We start from the raw sequence: 13,024 nt of genomic DNA on the forward strand, positions 1-13,024 counted from the left end.
TGTGAGCTTAGTGGGGCACCTGTTGTCATCAATTTAAGATGATTTCCTCCCCTTCCCCAGCCCCCTGGCCACTCCCTTTGCCAGCCTTTCCCCCTCATTGGCTGGCCTTTCCTTTTGGAAACACAGCACTCTGAAGAGGTGTAAAGAGGCTTTTCTCTTTTGAAGCAGCAGCATTATTAACAGAGAAGGAAAAGTCTCCCATGAGCTATGGCAAAATCCTGTAGATTGGTTTATGAATCAACGTAGCTTAGGCTAAAGCAGCCTAATTTCCTGAAAGCCACTCCCTGGCTTTAGGATTCCAGAGGGGCATAAAATTTGTCTGATATTTACTTTTAGTTAAAATTAAATGGAAATGGAAAACCCAAAGAGAATCCTTCTGGAAAGACATGTCATTAATGGGAAAAACAAAAACAACAACAACAAAAAACCTTAAAGGCTACAAAGCGATATGGGTATATATACATATTGCATTAAAGAAGATCTGGCAGTATTTTTTCAAGGTGTTAAGTTGATAATTATTCTTGAGTAATTGGGTTTCATGTGATTTTTTAATACTTTTTTTTTATGGTGAAATATACTCATACATTCAGGAAAGTGCATGATATAGAAAAGTACAACTTAATACATTTTTAGAAAGTGGACATTCACATAACCATGATTCAGGTCAAGAAATAGAAAGTGGCCCAAAAGTCCTCCACTTACCCTTTCCCAGTCACAACCTATCCCACCCCCTAGAGGTCACCACTGTCCCTACTTTTATGCTAATCTTTTATTTATTTATTTTTTGCTTCTCTTTATATTTTTACCAGCTAAGTATGTATCGCTAAATACTGTTATTTTTCCTGCTTCTTGAACTTTAAATATATAGGAGCAGATGATATTTATCTCTCGCTTCCATCTCTCACCATTAGGTTTCTAAGTTTCATCCATGTAGCTGAGGGTTCTGTGGTTCATTCATTTTCAATGCTATATGGTATTTCAGGGTTGGATATATGACGATTTATCCACTCTGCTGAGATGATGGACGTTTTGTTTTCAGTTTGGGGTTATTATGAATTGAGTTGCTATTATTCTGGTGCTTGCATGCACATAATTCTATTGGGTGTATACCCAGGGATGGAAATCTGGGTCATTGGACATGCATATCTTTAACTAATTATTAGATAACGCCAAACAGTTAACCAAGAACATCGGTAGCAATTAACACTCCCTGAAGCAGGGCATGTGAGTTTCCCTTGACCTGTGATGAGGTGTCATGTAATTTTTTTCTTGAGCTTATCTGAATTTTCTATTTTTTTCTATAATAAATATCTATTGGTCTAATTAGGCAAGATGCTATTGTAATGTTTTTNTATACAGTACAATTCTGAGCACAAGCAGATACTCCATATTTGTTTACTAGGTGAAGGTGATCTTTGGTGCAGCTTGATGAGAAAAATAATGAAAAGAGCTTAAGGTATCACTCAAACAAAGCCAAGCTAGCAAGAAACCTAGAAACCAGAGCCTATCATTTCCTATGAGTCAAGCATCCGTTTCCAGGCCTAACATTGACACTACTGAAAAAGGTGACCTTAATCAAATTATTTAGCGTATTTAACTTTTGGGAGAGCTTTAATGTATAAAATTAAACATCTAGACTAAATCACCTTGTAAGTTTCTTTCTGAGGCTAAGGTTTTATAATTTCATGTAAGGAGAACATACGTGTCTGGTTGGAATTTCTCAGAAATCACAAACTTGAGTATTTCTTGCTGTAACAGAAAAGGATTTGGATATAGCCTAGGCTTATAAAAAGCCTAGGTGATAAAGGTTTTTCTTCACTGCCCATTTGTTTATTCAACACTTACTGAGCACCTAATGTATACCAAGCATATAATGCTTTTCATTTTAGACATGTCGTTAAATGCTAATAAATAATAAGTAAAAAGGACAAAATTCTCTGTAAGGACAATTTGACATACAATTTTCCAAAGTCCAGACAGAAATGCAGTAACTTCAAAGAAGGAAAATATATAGAAGGGACCAAGAGCTATTGTATTCGACTGCATTTAGATATAGTTATGTAACTATTACATAGAACAAGCATGACTCATAGGATGTAATCAATCATAAAGTAGCACTTTAAACTTATTCCATGGAGTTAACTCTTGCTCTGCTCTGAAGTGAAACTTCGAGCAAATTTCATTCTTCTGGACACTTCCAGATAATAAGATGTCCTAATTAAAATGGCAGTAGTTGAAATGTCTAGAATCATGTAACAGTACAAGCATCAATTTGGCTTTGAAGTTAGGCTTCTCCCCTCTCCAGCCCAGCCTCCTGTAGCTGGGTAAGGGGAGCAGGTGGTCTCTCTTTTTTCCCTATCACACCCCATCCAGCTTTCTAAAGGTGATTTCACACCTCTGTAGAGTTGGAGTACCAGGAGGAAGATGAGGAGAGAGGAGCAAAATAGTTCTCACTTGCCTGGTACTCCTGTGAAGATTTAGCATCAGAGATCTCTAGCCTTGATGGGTGTTCAAAGTTGCCTCTCACTGGTGTTGTACGCGTTCTTTGGAGACTACTCAGGGGAAGACATCTCTCATCTGCATTTTCCTATGGAGGGATGAATACATCTCAATATGGCTGATCCATGTACTCTTTCCGCAGCCTCCAGGAGTCTGTCACCACCTCCAGCTGCTCTCTGTTGAGTTCGGTGCGCTGTGCTCAGATGGCCAATGTCTGATCCAAGGAAACCACTCACCCATTTGCTTTGCACCCAATAGACTTCAGAAGATGAGGGAGAAATACCATGTACTCTTTCCGCAGCCTCCAGGAGTCTGTCACCACCTCCAGCTGCTCTCTGTTGAGTTCTGTGCGCTGTGCTCAGATGGCCAATGTCTGATTCAAGGAAACCACTCACCCATTTGCTTTGCCCCCAATAGACTTCAGAAGATGAGGGAGAAATACTCAGACACAGACTACACAAAACAACCCTCTCCTCTCATCTCTAGCTCTCATTTAACGTGCTTTTGATTTAGATAAGGGCCTTTAAAAAGCCACGTAATCAGTTTTTGACAACTTCCTTTGCAAATTTTGCAAAGTGAGAATCTCATGCCTCACTTTAAAGTGTGATATCCATGCCTTTGTGCTTTAGCTGAAACTTTCATTCTTTTATGGTTATACCTGACTCATGATGCTGAAATGACCAATTTCAATCCCATCTTTGGCACCTACTTGCCACCTCATTGTGACAAGTAGCCTCTCTCTTCCCTCGTTTCATGTCTAAGGGAGAGCTAATATCAAGTCTCTGTGTAATTTAAAATACTTACTTATTTTCACAGTCTGGAGATTGGGCATTGTATTAGTTTCCTAGGGCTACGATAACAAAATAACACAAGCTGGGTGGCTTAAGACAACAGAAATTTATTCTCTCAAGTTCTGGAGGCTAGAAGTCTGAAATCAAGTTTCTGTCTGGTCACACTCCTGAAGTTTTGGAGGTAGTCTCTATTCCAAGCTCTTTGAGCCAGCTCGAGCTGCTACAACAGAATACCACAAACTGAGTGACTTAAACAACAAATATTTATTTCTTACTGTGTGGAGGGTGAGAAGTCCAAGATCAAAGCACTGGCAGATCTGGTGTCTGGTGAGGGCCCTCTTTCTGGTTTGCAGATGGTCATCTTCTCCTTGCTTCCTAACATGGCCAAGAAAAAAAATCATCTTTCTTGTGTCTTTTCTTAAAGGCAACTGATCCTATTATGAGGGCTCCACTCTCATGACCTAAATACCTCCCAAAGGCCCTACCTCTTAATACCATCACGCTGGGAGTTGGGCATTAGTATTTCAAAACATGAATTTTGGAGGAGCATAAACATTCAATCCAGAGCACAAGCCTCTTTTCTAGCCTCTGGTAGCTACTGACAATCCCTGGCATGTCTTGTCTTATAGCTGCATTACTCCGATTTTGGTCTCTTTCTTCACATGCCATCTTCTCCCTGTGTGTGCCTGTGTCTCTACATGGTCTTCTTGTGAGGACATCAATTATTGCATTTAAGGCTCACCCTAATTCAGCATGACCTCATCTTAACTTGATTATATCTGCAAAGACCCTAGTTCTCAATAAGGGCAAATGCACAGGTTCTGGGTGGGCATGAATTTTTGGCAGGGGGTGGGGGATGGGGGAAAACACTCTTCAATCCAGTACAGGTATTATAATATATTCATAGAGAGGTTCAATCTCACTGCAAATATGATGCTACATTTCTTTTTTCCCCAAATAACGTTTTAGAAGATAGAGGGTTCACATCAATTTTGGAAAGGCCTATGGAAATGGATACTTCTGGATTTCACTGGAGTGCACTGCACAGTGATAGTCATACTCACAGAGGAATATGACAAAGGAAGCATACAAGCAGCTTGATAAGTATGGGCATGCATCATATGAGAGAATCAAAGCAAGCTAATAATAGCTATCTAGAGATGAGAGAGTGGATGCTTTTTCCACAGCTGAATCCTCAGAGGGGTGATGTAGTATTTGTTGATTTCACCATGTGACTTGTGAAAACAAAGAAGTCAAGTGACATCCTAATTTTGAGCAATTTGACTATAACTACACATACTAAAGTTGTAATAGCGATAGTAGTGATGTAGTGTTCTATATAATTATCCATTTTTAAGCTTCTGTGATATTTTTCCAATATTTCCTGTGAGTGTTTTCCCCCCCTGTATTGGGTTTCCCTTTTTCTAAGAGTTTGAATGGTTGGTTGGAAGCTTGTTCAAATAATGACATAAAAGCAGAAATAAAACTGAAAGCAACTAAAGCAGAACCTTCATGACATCCCTCAAAATCAGTTTTTTTACACAAACTTCAAATACAGCTTCTTTATAATGTATCATCTAAAGCCTATCCTGACAATATTTGGACCTTAAGAAAGATGCAAAGAAACAGAGCCGTGACTAGTTCATGATAATACATTATATTTTCTATCCATTTACTCTTTTTAGTCTTGAGTAACTTCTTCCTAGGACCTTTGATTTTGCTCAGCCAAGAGTGTCTTTTAGAAAATATTATATATATATATATATAAATGTTATATATACTGTAGGACCTTTGATTTTGCTCAGCCAAGAGTGTCTTTTAGAAAATATTATATATATATATATATATATATATATATAAATGTTATATATACTGTATATATATATCTATCCCTGCTAATTCAATGAAATCACTATGCAACTTTAGAAGTTGGAGTAACTTCACTAAATAGCATGTATTTCTCATTCGAATGATTGTAGATGTATTTTTATTACCATCTTTTACCTCTGTTTTGCATATTATTTCTTTTCTGAATGTGGCAAAAACCACCCTGTGCATACATTTGTCCTGCAAAATGAGTCATGGATACTTATCCATTCTTTCTATGCAAATGATTTACGCCAGATTTAAATCTTCCTTTGGGTAATTGTTTCTTTATATCTGTTAGCACGTCTTCAGTGCAATTTGTGTTGCATTTTCTTTTGTAAGACATTTGGATTCTTGTAAAAAGTGTTATGTATGTAAATAATGGAAACAACACCCACACCATCACTTAGCTCCTGTGGGTGCTGCCACACTTCTTTCTTTCTGTTTTCTCTCTCTTCCTCTGTTTTTTTTTTAAAAAAAAAAATTAAGCACCACAAGAATAGTTTTTAGGAATAGAAGTGATGCAACTGGCTTAAAGATATAGTTAGTGCTTTATTATTAATTGAAGGAGAGAAATATTCATCTAAACATTGACCTCCATAACTGACAGCCTACCTGATAGTTTTGAACTTCATGCCATTTTGTGCTGGCTTCAAATGCAGTAGCAGAGGCCATACACTTCTTATAATGTGTCCCCATAAATTGAGCATGGCAGGAGGTACAATAGCAACAGTAAAAGTGAGGGTTGGGGGGGTAAGTGCAGGGTGCCTTGGAGCTCTTGTGCGGTCACCACCCAGGCTTGGATGCTCATAGAAGGGGTCTTCGATGATGTAACGGCTAAGACAAAGAAGATGGTGAAGGAGAACAGAGGTGGGTGCTTGGAGATCAGGCAAAGGAGAGGGGAAAGGTGTTCCAAGCAGAGGGAAGCACGCTGGCTCCATCCCAGGGGCAAGAGAGAGCAATGGAGCTACTTTGGATTTTTTTTAAAAATCCCTACATCACTTTGAAAATCTGATGTTGCCTGCATCAGGATCAGTGTGAGCTTAGTGGGGCACCTGTTGTCATCAATTTAAGATGATTTCCTCCCCTTCCCCAGCCCCCTGGCCACTCCCTTTGCCAGCCTTTCCCCCTCATTGGCTGGCCTTTCCTTTTGGAAACACAGCACTCTGAAGAGGTGTAAAGAGGCTTTTCTCTTTTGAAGCAGCAGCATTATTAACAGAGAAGGAAAAGTCTCCCATGAGCTATGGCAAAATCCTGTAGATTGGTTTATGAATCAACGTAGCTTAGGCTAAAGCAGCCTAATTTCCTGAAAGCCACTCCCTGGCTTTAGGATTCCAGAGGGGCATAAAATTTGTCTGATATTTACTTTTAGTTAAAATTAAATGGAAATGGAAAACCCAAAGAGAATCCTTCTGGAAAGACATGTCATTAATGGGAAAAACAAAAACAACAACAACAAAAAACCTTAAAGGCTACAAAGCGATATGGGTATATATACATATTGCATTAAAGAAGATCTGGCAGTATTTTTTCAAGGTGTTAAGTTGATAATTATTCTTGAGTAATTGGGTTTCATGTGATTTTTTAATACTTTTTTTTTATGGTGAAATATACTCATACATTCAGGAAAGTGCATGATATAGAAAAGTACAACTTAATACATTTTTAGAAAGTGGACATTCACATAACCATGATTCAGGTCAAGAAATAGAAAGTGGCCCAAAAGTCCTCCACTTACCCTTTCCCAGTCACAACCTATCCCACCCCCTAGAGGTCACCACTGTCCCTACTTTTATGCTAATCTTTTATTTATTTATTTTTTGCTTCTCTTTATATTTTTACCAGCTAAGTATGTATCGCTAAATACTGTTATTTTTCCTGCTTCTTGAACTTTAAATATATAGGAGCAGATGATATTTATCTCTCGCTTCCATCTCTCACCATTAGGTTTCTAAGTTTCATCCATGTAGCTGAGGGTTCTGTGGTTCATTCATTTTCAATGCTATATGGTATTTCAGGGTTGGATATATGACGATTTATCCACTCTGCTGAGATGATGGACGTTTTGTTTTCAGTTTGGGGTTATTATGAATTGAGTTGCTATTATTCTGGTGCTTGCATGCACATAATTCTATTGGGTGTATACCCAGGGATGGAAATCTGGGTCATTGGACATGCATATCTTTAACTAATTATTAGATAACGCCAAACAGTTAACCAAGAACATCGGTAGCAATTAACACTCCCTGAAGCAGGGCATGTGAGTTTCCCTTGACCTGTGATGAGGTGTCATGTAATTTTTTTCTTGAGCTTATCTGAATTTTCTATTTTTTTCTATAATAAATATCTATTGGTCTAATTAGGCAAGATGCTATTGTAATGTTTTTAAAAATTGTCTTGCCCAATGGGGATATTATTTTAAAACTTTTTAATTGGAGTAAATCATCCTTATAGAAAAAGCATATAGATCACAGGTATACGGCTTAATGTATTATCACAAAGTGAACACGCTTTCATGACCACCATCCCACCCAGGTCAAAATAGAACTTTCTAGCACCCCAGAAGCTGTCTTCATGGCCCTTTCTACGCACAAACCTCTCTCTTCTCATCAAAGGTAAACTCTTATTTGTAACACGATAGATAAGTTTTGTATGTTTTTTGAACTTTATACAAATGGAGCAATACAGTAAGCATTTATTTGAGTCTTGCCTCTTTTATATATAAGTTCATCCTTATGTGTAGAGTAATTTGTTCATTCATTTTTTTTTTTTCTTGCCACAAGGACCTCAGGGTGCTGAGCTGATGCTCACCACAACTCATGGAATGTATTGGCCTGTGCTCGCATGGATTAGAACACTGTACAGCATTTGTACCTTTGTTGTTACCAGTGTATGAATACTACGTGCTGGGGTTGGAGAGGCTGTAGGGACAGTGAGTGGGATATCCCCAAGCCACCTTCTGAGGTCCCCATGGCAGCTCCACTTGGAATTGTCCTTCAGTGATAACGGATGTTTTCTTTCCCTTTTGGCCACCTAAAATGCAAAACAGTACCACATCCTCAGGCCACACACACACTTTTAGGTAAAACAGAGCTGTTACATGATTTTACTGGAAAGTTGATTTATTTCTGAGGATTATGAGAGTCCAAGGATAAAATTGGCATCTGGCCACAGGGAAGGAACTTGACCTAAAAGTAGGGACAGCTTCAAAGCTGTGCTGGCACAGGATGGAACAGGACACTTACTGCAAGAATCCTGGCCTCAAAATTTTCTAGAGGAAAAATCCTCCAAAAGGAAAGGTAAAACCAATAGCTTATGTTTTTTACTCTTTCAAATAAGCAACGTTAAACCCTTCGACACAAAACAAATGTCTATATCTAGCGGATGGAACAGGACACTTACTGCAAGAATCCTGGCCTCAAAATTTTCTAGAGGAAAAATCCTCTAAAAGGAAAGGTAAAACCAATAGCTTATGTTTTTTACTCTTTCAAATAAGCAACGTTAAACCCTTCGACACAAAACAAATGTCTATATCTAGCTTTTTTTTTTTTTACTTTAAAGAGTGTCAACTAAGCTTGAACTTTTAAAATGGAGTCTTGATATCAATCTACTTTTTTTTAAAGCAACCAAACAGGCTCTCAGATGCTAATCTTCTGAAAGGCTGCGTGTGAATGTGTAGTAAACGTAATTCTTTTCTTTTTCTTTTTTCTTTTTGAGGTCTTGAGCTGTAATTATTAAAGCTTCAAATGTCCCCAGTGATATTAGCTAGATAATCAAATTTGGATCACAGGAATGAAGTAACCTGAAGGGTGCCTTCATTACTGCTCTACTGAAAATTATTCACTTAAGATCCTTCTCACCCTCTCCCACCCCTAAATCTGTAACTAGACCATGAAGATGGCCAGTAAATTCAGCACAAGTGTTCAACATGATCAAATTGATTCTCCAAAGAATGCCATGTGAAAATACAACATGTAAAATTTTTTCTACGACAAGAATAGGAGAAAACGTTGCTGAAATCATGCTCAAAAATGATAAATAGAATTGTAAAATTTAGGATACCTTATTGCTAAACTAGCTATTGAGAAGCTTACAGATTACCTTCTAGAAAACAGGAAAGAACATTTTTTAAGTAGCTGATGAGAACAGTTTTTATTAATGAACTACATAAGTACCCACTGGAAAAATTATTTATGAATGTACAAATCATTTTGAATAAGAATATATTTAGTCTAGAAGAAACTTAAACTATGTGAAATCAAGTTTTCATCAAATTGAGCAGTGCTAAAGTGTTTTTGTTATCCTTTCTTTCACTAAGAAGATAAAAATCCCCTTTTCTCTCTCCTACCTCCTCTCCAAAGAGGCGAGGAGAAATTCTTAGACCAGGAAGGCAAGGGGTGGGAAGGAACGTATAAGTCTGCCTGTTCTTTTCTGCCAACACTTTTTAAACCTGTTCTACTAATCTTCCTTGCTGTTTCATGAGAAGAGGATCCCAGCTGTGCCAAATAGTGTGGTAGCTATAATATACAATCCACAGAGGTTTGGAACAGAAATTAACAAATCTATTTTAGCCTGAAACTTTACCTATAAAGGATATCAGTCAGTTTCTCAAACATTTACAGATCAGACAGACTCCATCCTATTGCTTTATAGGATCCCAAGTGTGAGGACTGCCATGATCAAGGTCTTCTAAAATTGGATTTTGTTCATCACAGCAATGTCCGCCTTCTCTGAGTGCTGGAGGAGAACAAATACAGGATTGAGAGAAAGAGAGAGATGTCTTTGGTTCCAGTACTGCATTTGCCATTACCTGGTTGTATGATCTTTGCCAATTTCTTGCAACTCTTTGGCCCAGATTCCTGTCTATAAAATGGAAAAAAAAAAAACCAAAAAAAACAAAAAACTGAACAAGAATCTCTAAGGATACTTCCAGTTATAATCATATGGCATTGTATTAGACTATGTATTAGACACCTGGTATTAGACTATGACTGAGTAATAGGCTACCTGGTTCTTGATCATTCCACATCCAGTTGGATTCATCAATGCCTTTTTCTTTCTGCGAATGCACTCAGAGATGGCACTGGGATTGGGAACCTAACTCATTCCTGGTGGCAGTCTCTGGTCACTTCTCACTGAATGTGCTTTGGCATCCTATCTCGTTAGCTTCCTTGTTGAGCAACCCAGGATCATATTTGGTCCTTTTTCTGGCATTGGAATTTACATGATGTTCTATGGGAATGTTACACCAAAACTGAAAGTAAGAGGAAGACCAGGGGAAGAACTCTGGAAAACCGTATGTGTGTGTGATGCTCCCTGGAGGACTTAGGATCCATAAGTAAATGAATCTCAATCCCTTTAACCTTTGTGCTTTATCATATGGATAGGGTCAACATTTAATAATCATATCTAGAGCTCAGAGGGCAATTTGAAATAGTGTGTTTCAAAACATCACCAGTGAGATCTGACATGTGAGAGAAGTTCCCTGCACTAAGAATGACAGCAGATGCCACATCGAGGAGCTGGAGACTGGGAGCAAATCCACTCCTTCCTACTATGAGCCCTTCCTGTTTTGTCAGCTAGAATGGTTTCCTAAATCTCAGATTGCAGCAGAACTGTTCTGCAATTCCATGGCTAGCTATTTCGGGAGCCTAACACAGCAGGACAAATGTGCACAAGTCCACACAGTATGACAGAAGAATTAAAAATGTATTTACCATCTGTTGGTAGTTTCCTTGCGGGGCCCTTTTCTTTTCCTCTCCTGCAGCCACAAATAGGGTCCCCTTACTTCCTTCCAACTTCAGAGAGCTGGGTTCTCGTTACATCTCTGGGAATGCGGAGCTTTTTTATCTCTCCTTCAAATTTCTCAGACTGTTGAACTCTGGAACTATTTCAGCTTCTTGGATTATTTCCATCAAATATATAAAGTGGAGCGAGTCTGTGAAGAGCTTGTAATGTTTTACACTTTATATGTGGCCAGGTAACTTTCAGACCCTACACTTGGGTTCTGGTCACAGAGGACACTGGCGAGCTTTAGGGTAGAACAAAAGAAGTTGAGCACAGGCTAACTGAAAGGAAATTAAGTCCTTAGTTCTGCTTGGGCATTTGCATTGGCCCTTTACAATCTACTTAGTCCTTACTGCAGTGGGATGCTCCAGACAAGAGGCAAGATTTTTAATAGGAAGGATCTTAGGAATGCAAGCATGGGCTTCAAGTGAGTTATTTCTAACCATGTAGTTAGTTGCATGGGTAAAAATCATAGGCTGGAATATAGTTTTGTTAGTTGGGAAACAACTGAGGTTGATCTGAAGCCATTTTGTTCATGAAGAAATCCTCAATTCTCATTGAGAATCACTAGCTTTCATTTCTGGGATACATGTATTATTCACTCAAAAATAAAATAAAATAAACAGATTGGTACTAAAAATGGTTCCTTAGCCAAAATATTGCAAAGCAATCTTATGACTCTACCTGTTCTATTTCATTCAGGTAACAACTTGTTAAAAATTCTCAGGCTGCTTAGGTAGATAACTTCACCTTGAAACCTTGGGCTGGGTGACCTTGAACTTTGGGCATATGCTTTAAACTCCAAGCCTCAGTTTAACCACCTAGAAAATAGGGATCATAATCTCCTCACTGTATTGTAGTGGGGATTAAATGAAATGACATCTGCAAAGCTCTTATGGTGCCTGGCACAGAATAAGAGTTTGATAAGTGGTAGCTTTAAACAATTGAAATTATTAGAAGCTAAAGGTGTGCTACTTCCTATTTTTCTCAGAACTTGATGTCAGGTTCATATCTCTTTAATTCTGGTTTTGAATTTTTTTTTTTTTTTAAAGTTCTTCACAAATATGAGCCCACATGAGAGACTCAGCTCATTCCAACTCAGCTTTAATAGTCATATCAGACATAATTAAGGCAAAGATCGAGTAAACAGAATATGGATCATAGCTTGGACAAGATGGATTTATTTTGGATTAGTTTCTAATGAGACAATCATTGTATTGGGACTGATAAGGCTTTGCACATAGTAGATCCTAAAATATTATTGATTAATTCATTAATTAATTTAAGAGTCAATGAATATTTAGTGGATGTCTATCATGTGCCAAGGACTGTTCTAGATGAATGAAAGAGACAAAAAGTCCTTGGCCTCTTGAAAATAACACACACACAAAGTAAATGACATGGAATGTTATGAGGTAATAAAAGAGCAGGACAGTGTGGATCAGGAAAGTCAGGGGGTATGATTTTAAGTAGGGTGGGCACAGCAAGCCTCACTGGGTGGTTGTTTCTTAGAAAAAAGACTGAAGCACATGGAATGTTATGAGGTAATAAAAGAGCAGGACAGTGTGGATCAGGAAAGTCAGGGGGTACGATTTTAAGTAGGGTGGGCACAGCAAGCCTCACTGGGCGGTTGTTTCTTAGAAAAAAGACTGAAGCAGAAGCAGAAGTGAACCATGTGGACATCTGAGGGAAAAGCATTCCAAGCTGAGGGAACAGCATGTCCGTAACAAGGCCCTGCCTGAGGTGAGAGAGCACCCGGCTTGTTTGAGGATCAGCAAAGAGGACCGTGAGCCTGGAGGTGCGGGGGCAAGGATAGTGACAGATGAGACCAGAAAGGTTGCAAGCATCCTGACCATGTGACGTCCTGTAGGCTGTGGAAGAACTTTCACTTGACTCCAGGTGGAATGAGGGGCACTGGAAGATTCCGAGCAGAGGCTGGAATCACCCGATGCAAACGGCAGACTTGGTGTGAGCTGGTAAGTGTGGAAGCAGAGACGATTTAGGAGACTAAAATGGTCAGATTCTGGATATATTTTGAAGGTAGAGCCAATCGGATTCAGGGCAGATTGGATGTGGGGTGT

This window comes from Galeopterus variegatus, unplaced genomic scaffold (genome assembly GCF_000696425.1).
Source record: "Galeopterus variegatus unplaced genomic scaffold, G_variegatus-3.0.2 Scaffold508, whole genome shotgun sequence".
NCBI lineage: Eukaryota > Metazoa > Chordata > Mammalia > Dermoptera > Cynocephalidae > Galeopterus > Galeopterus variegatus.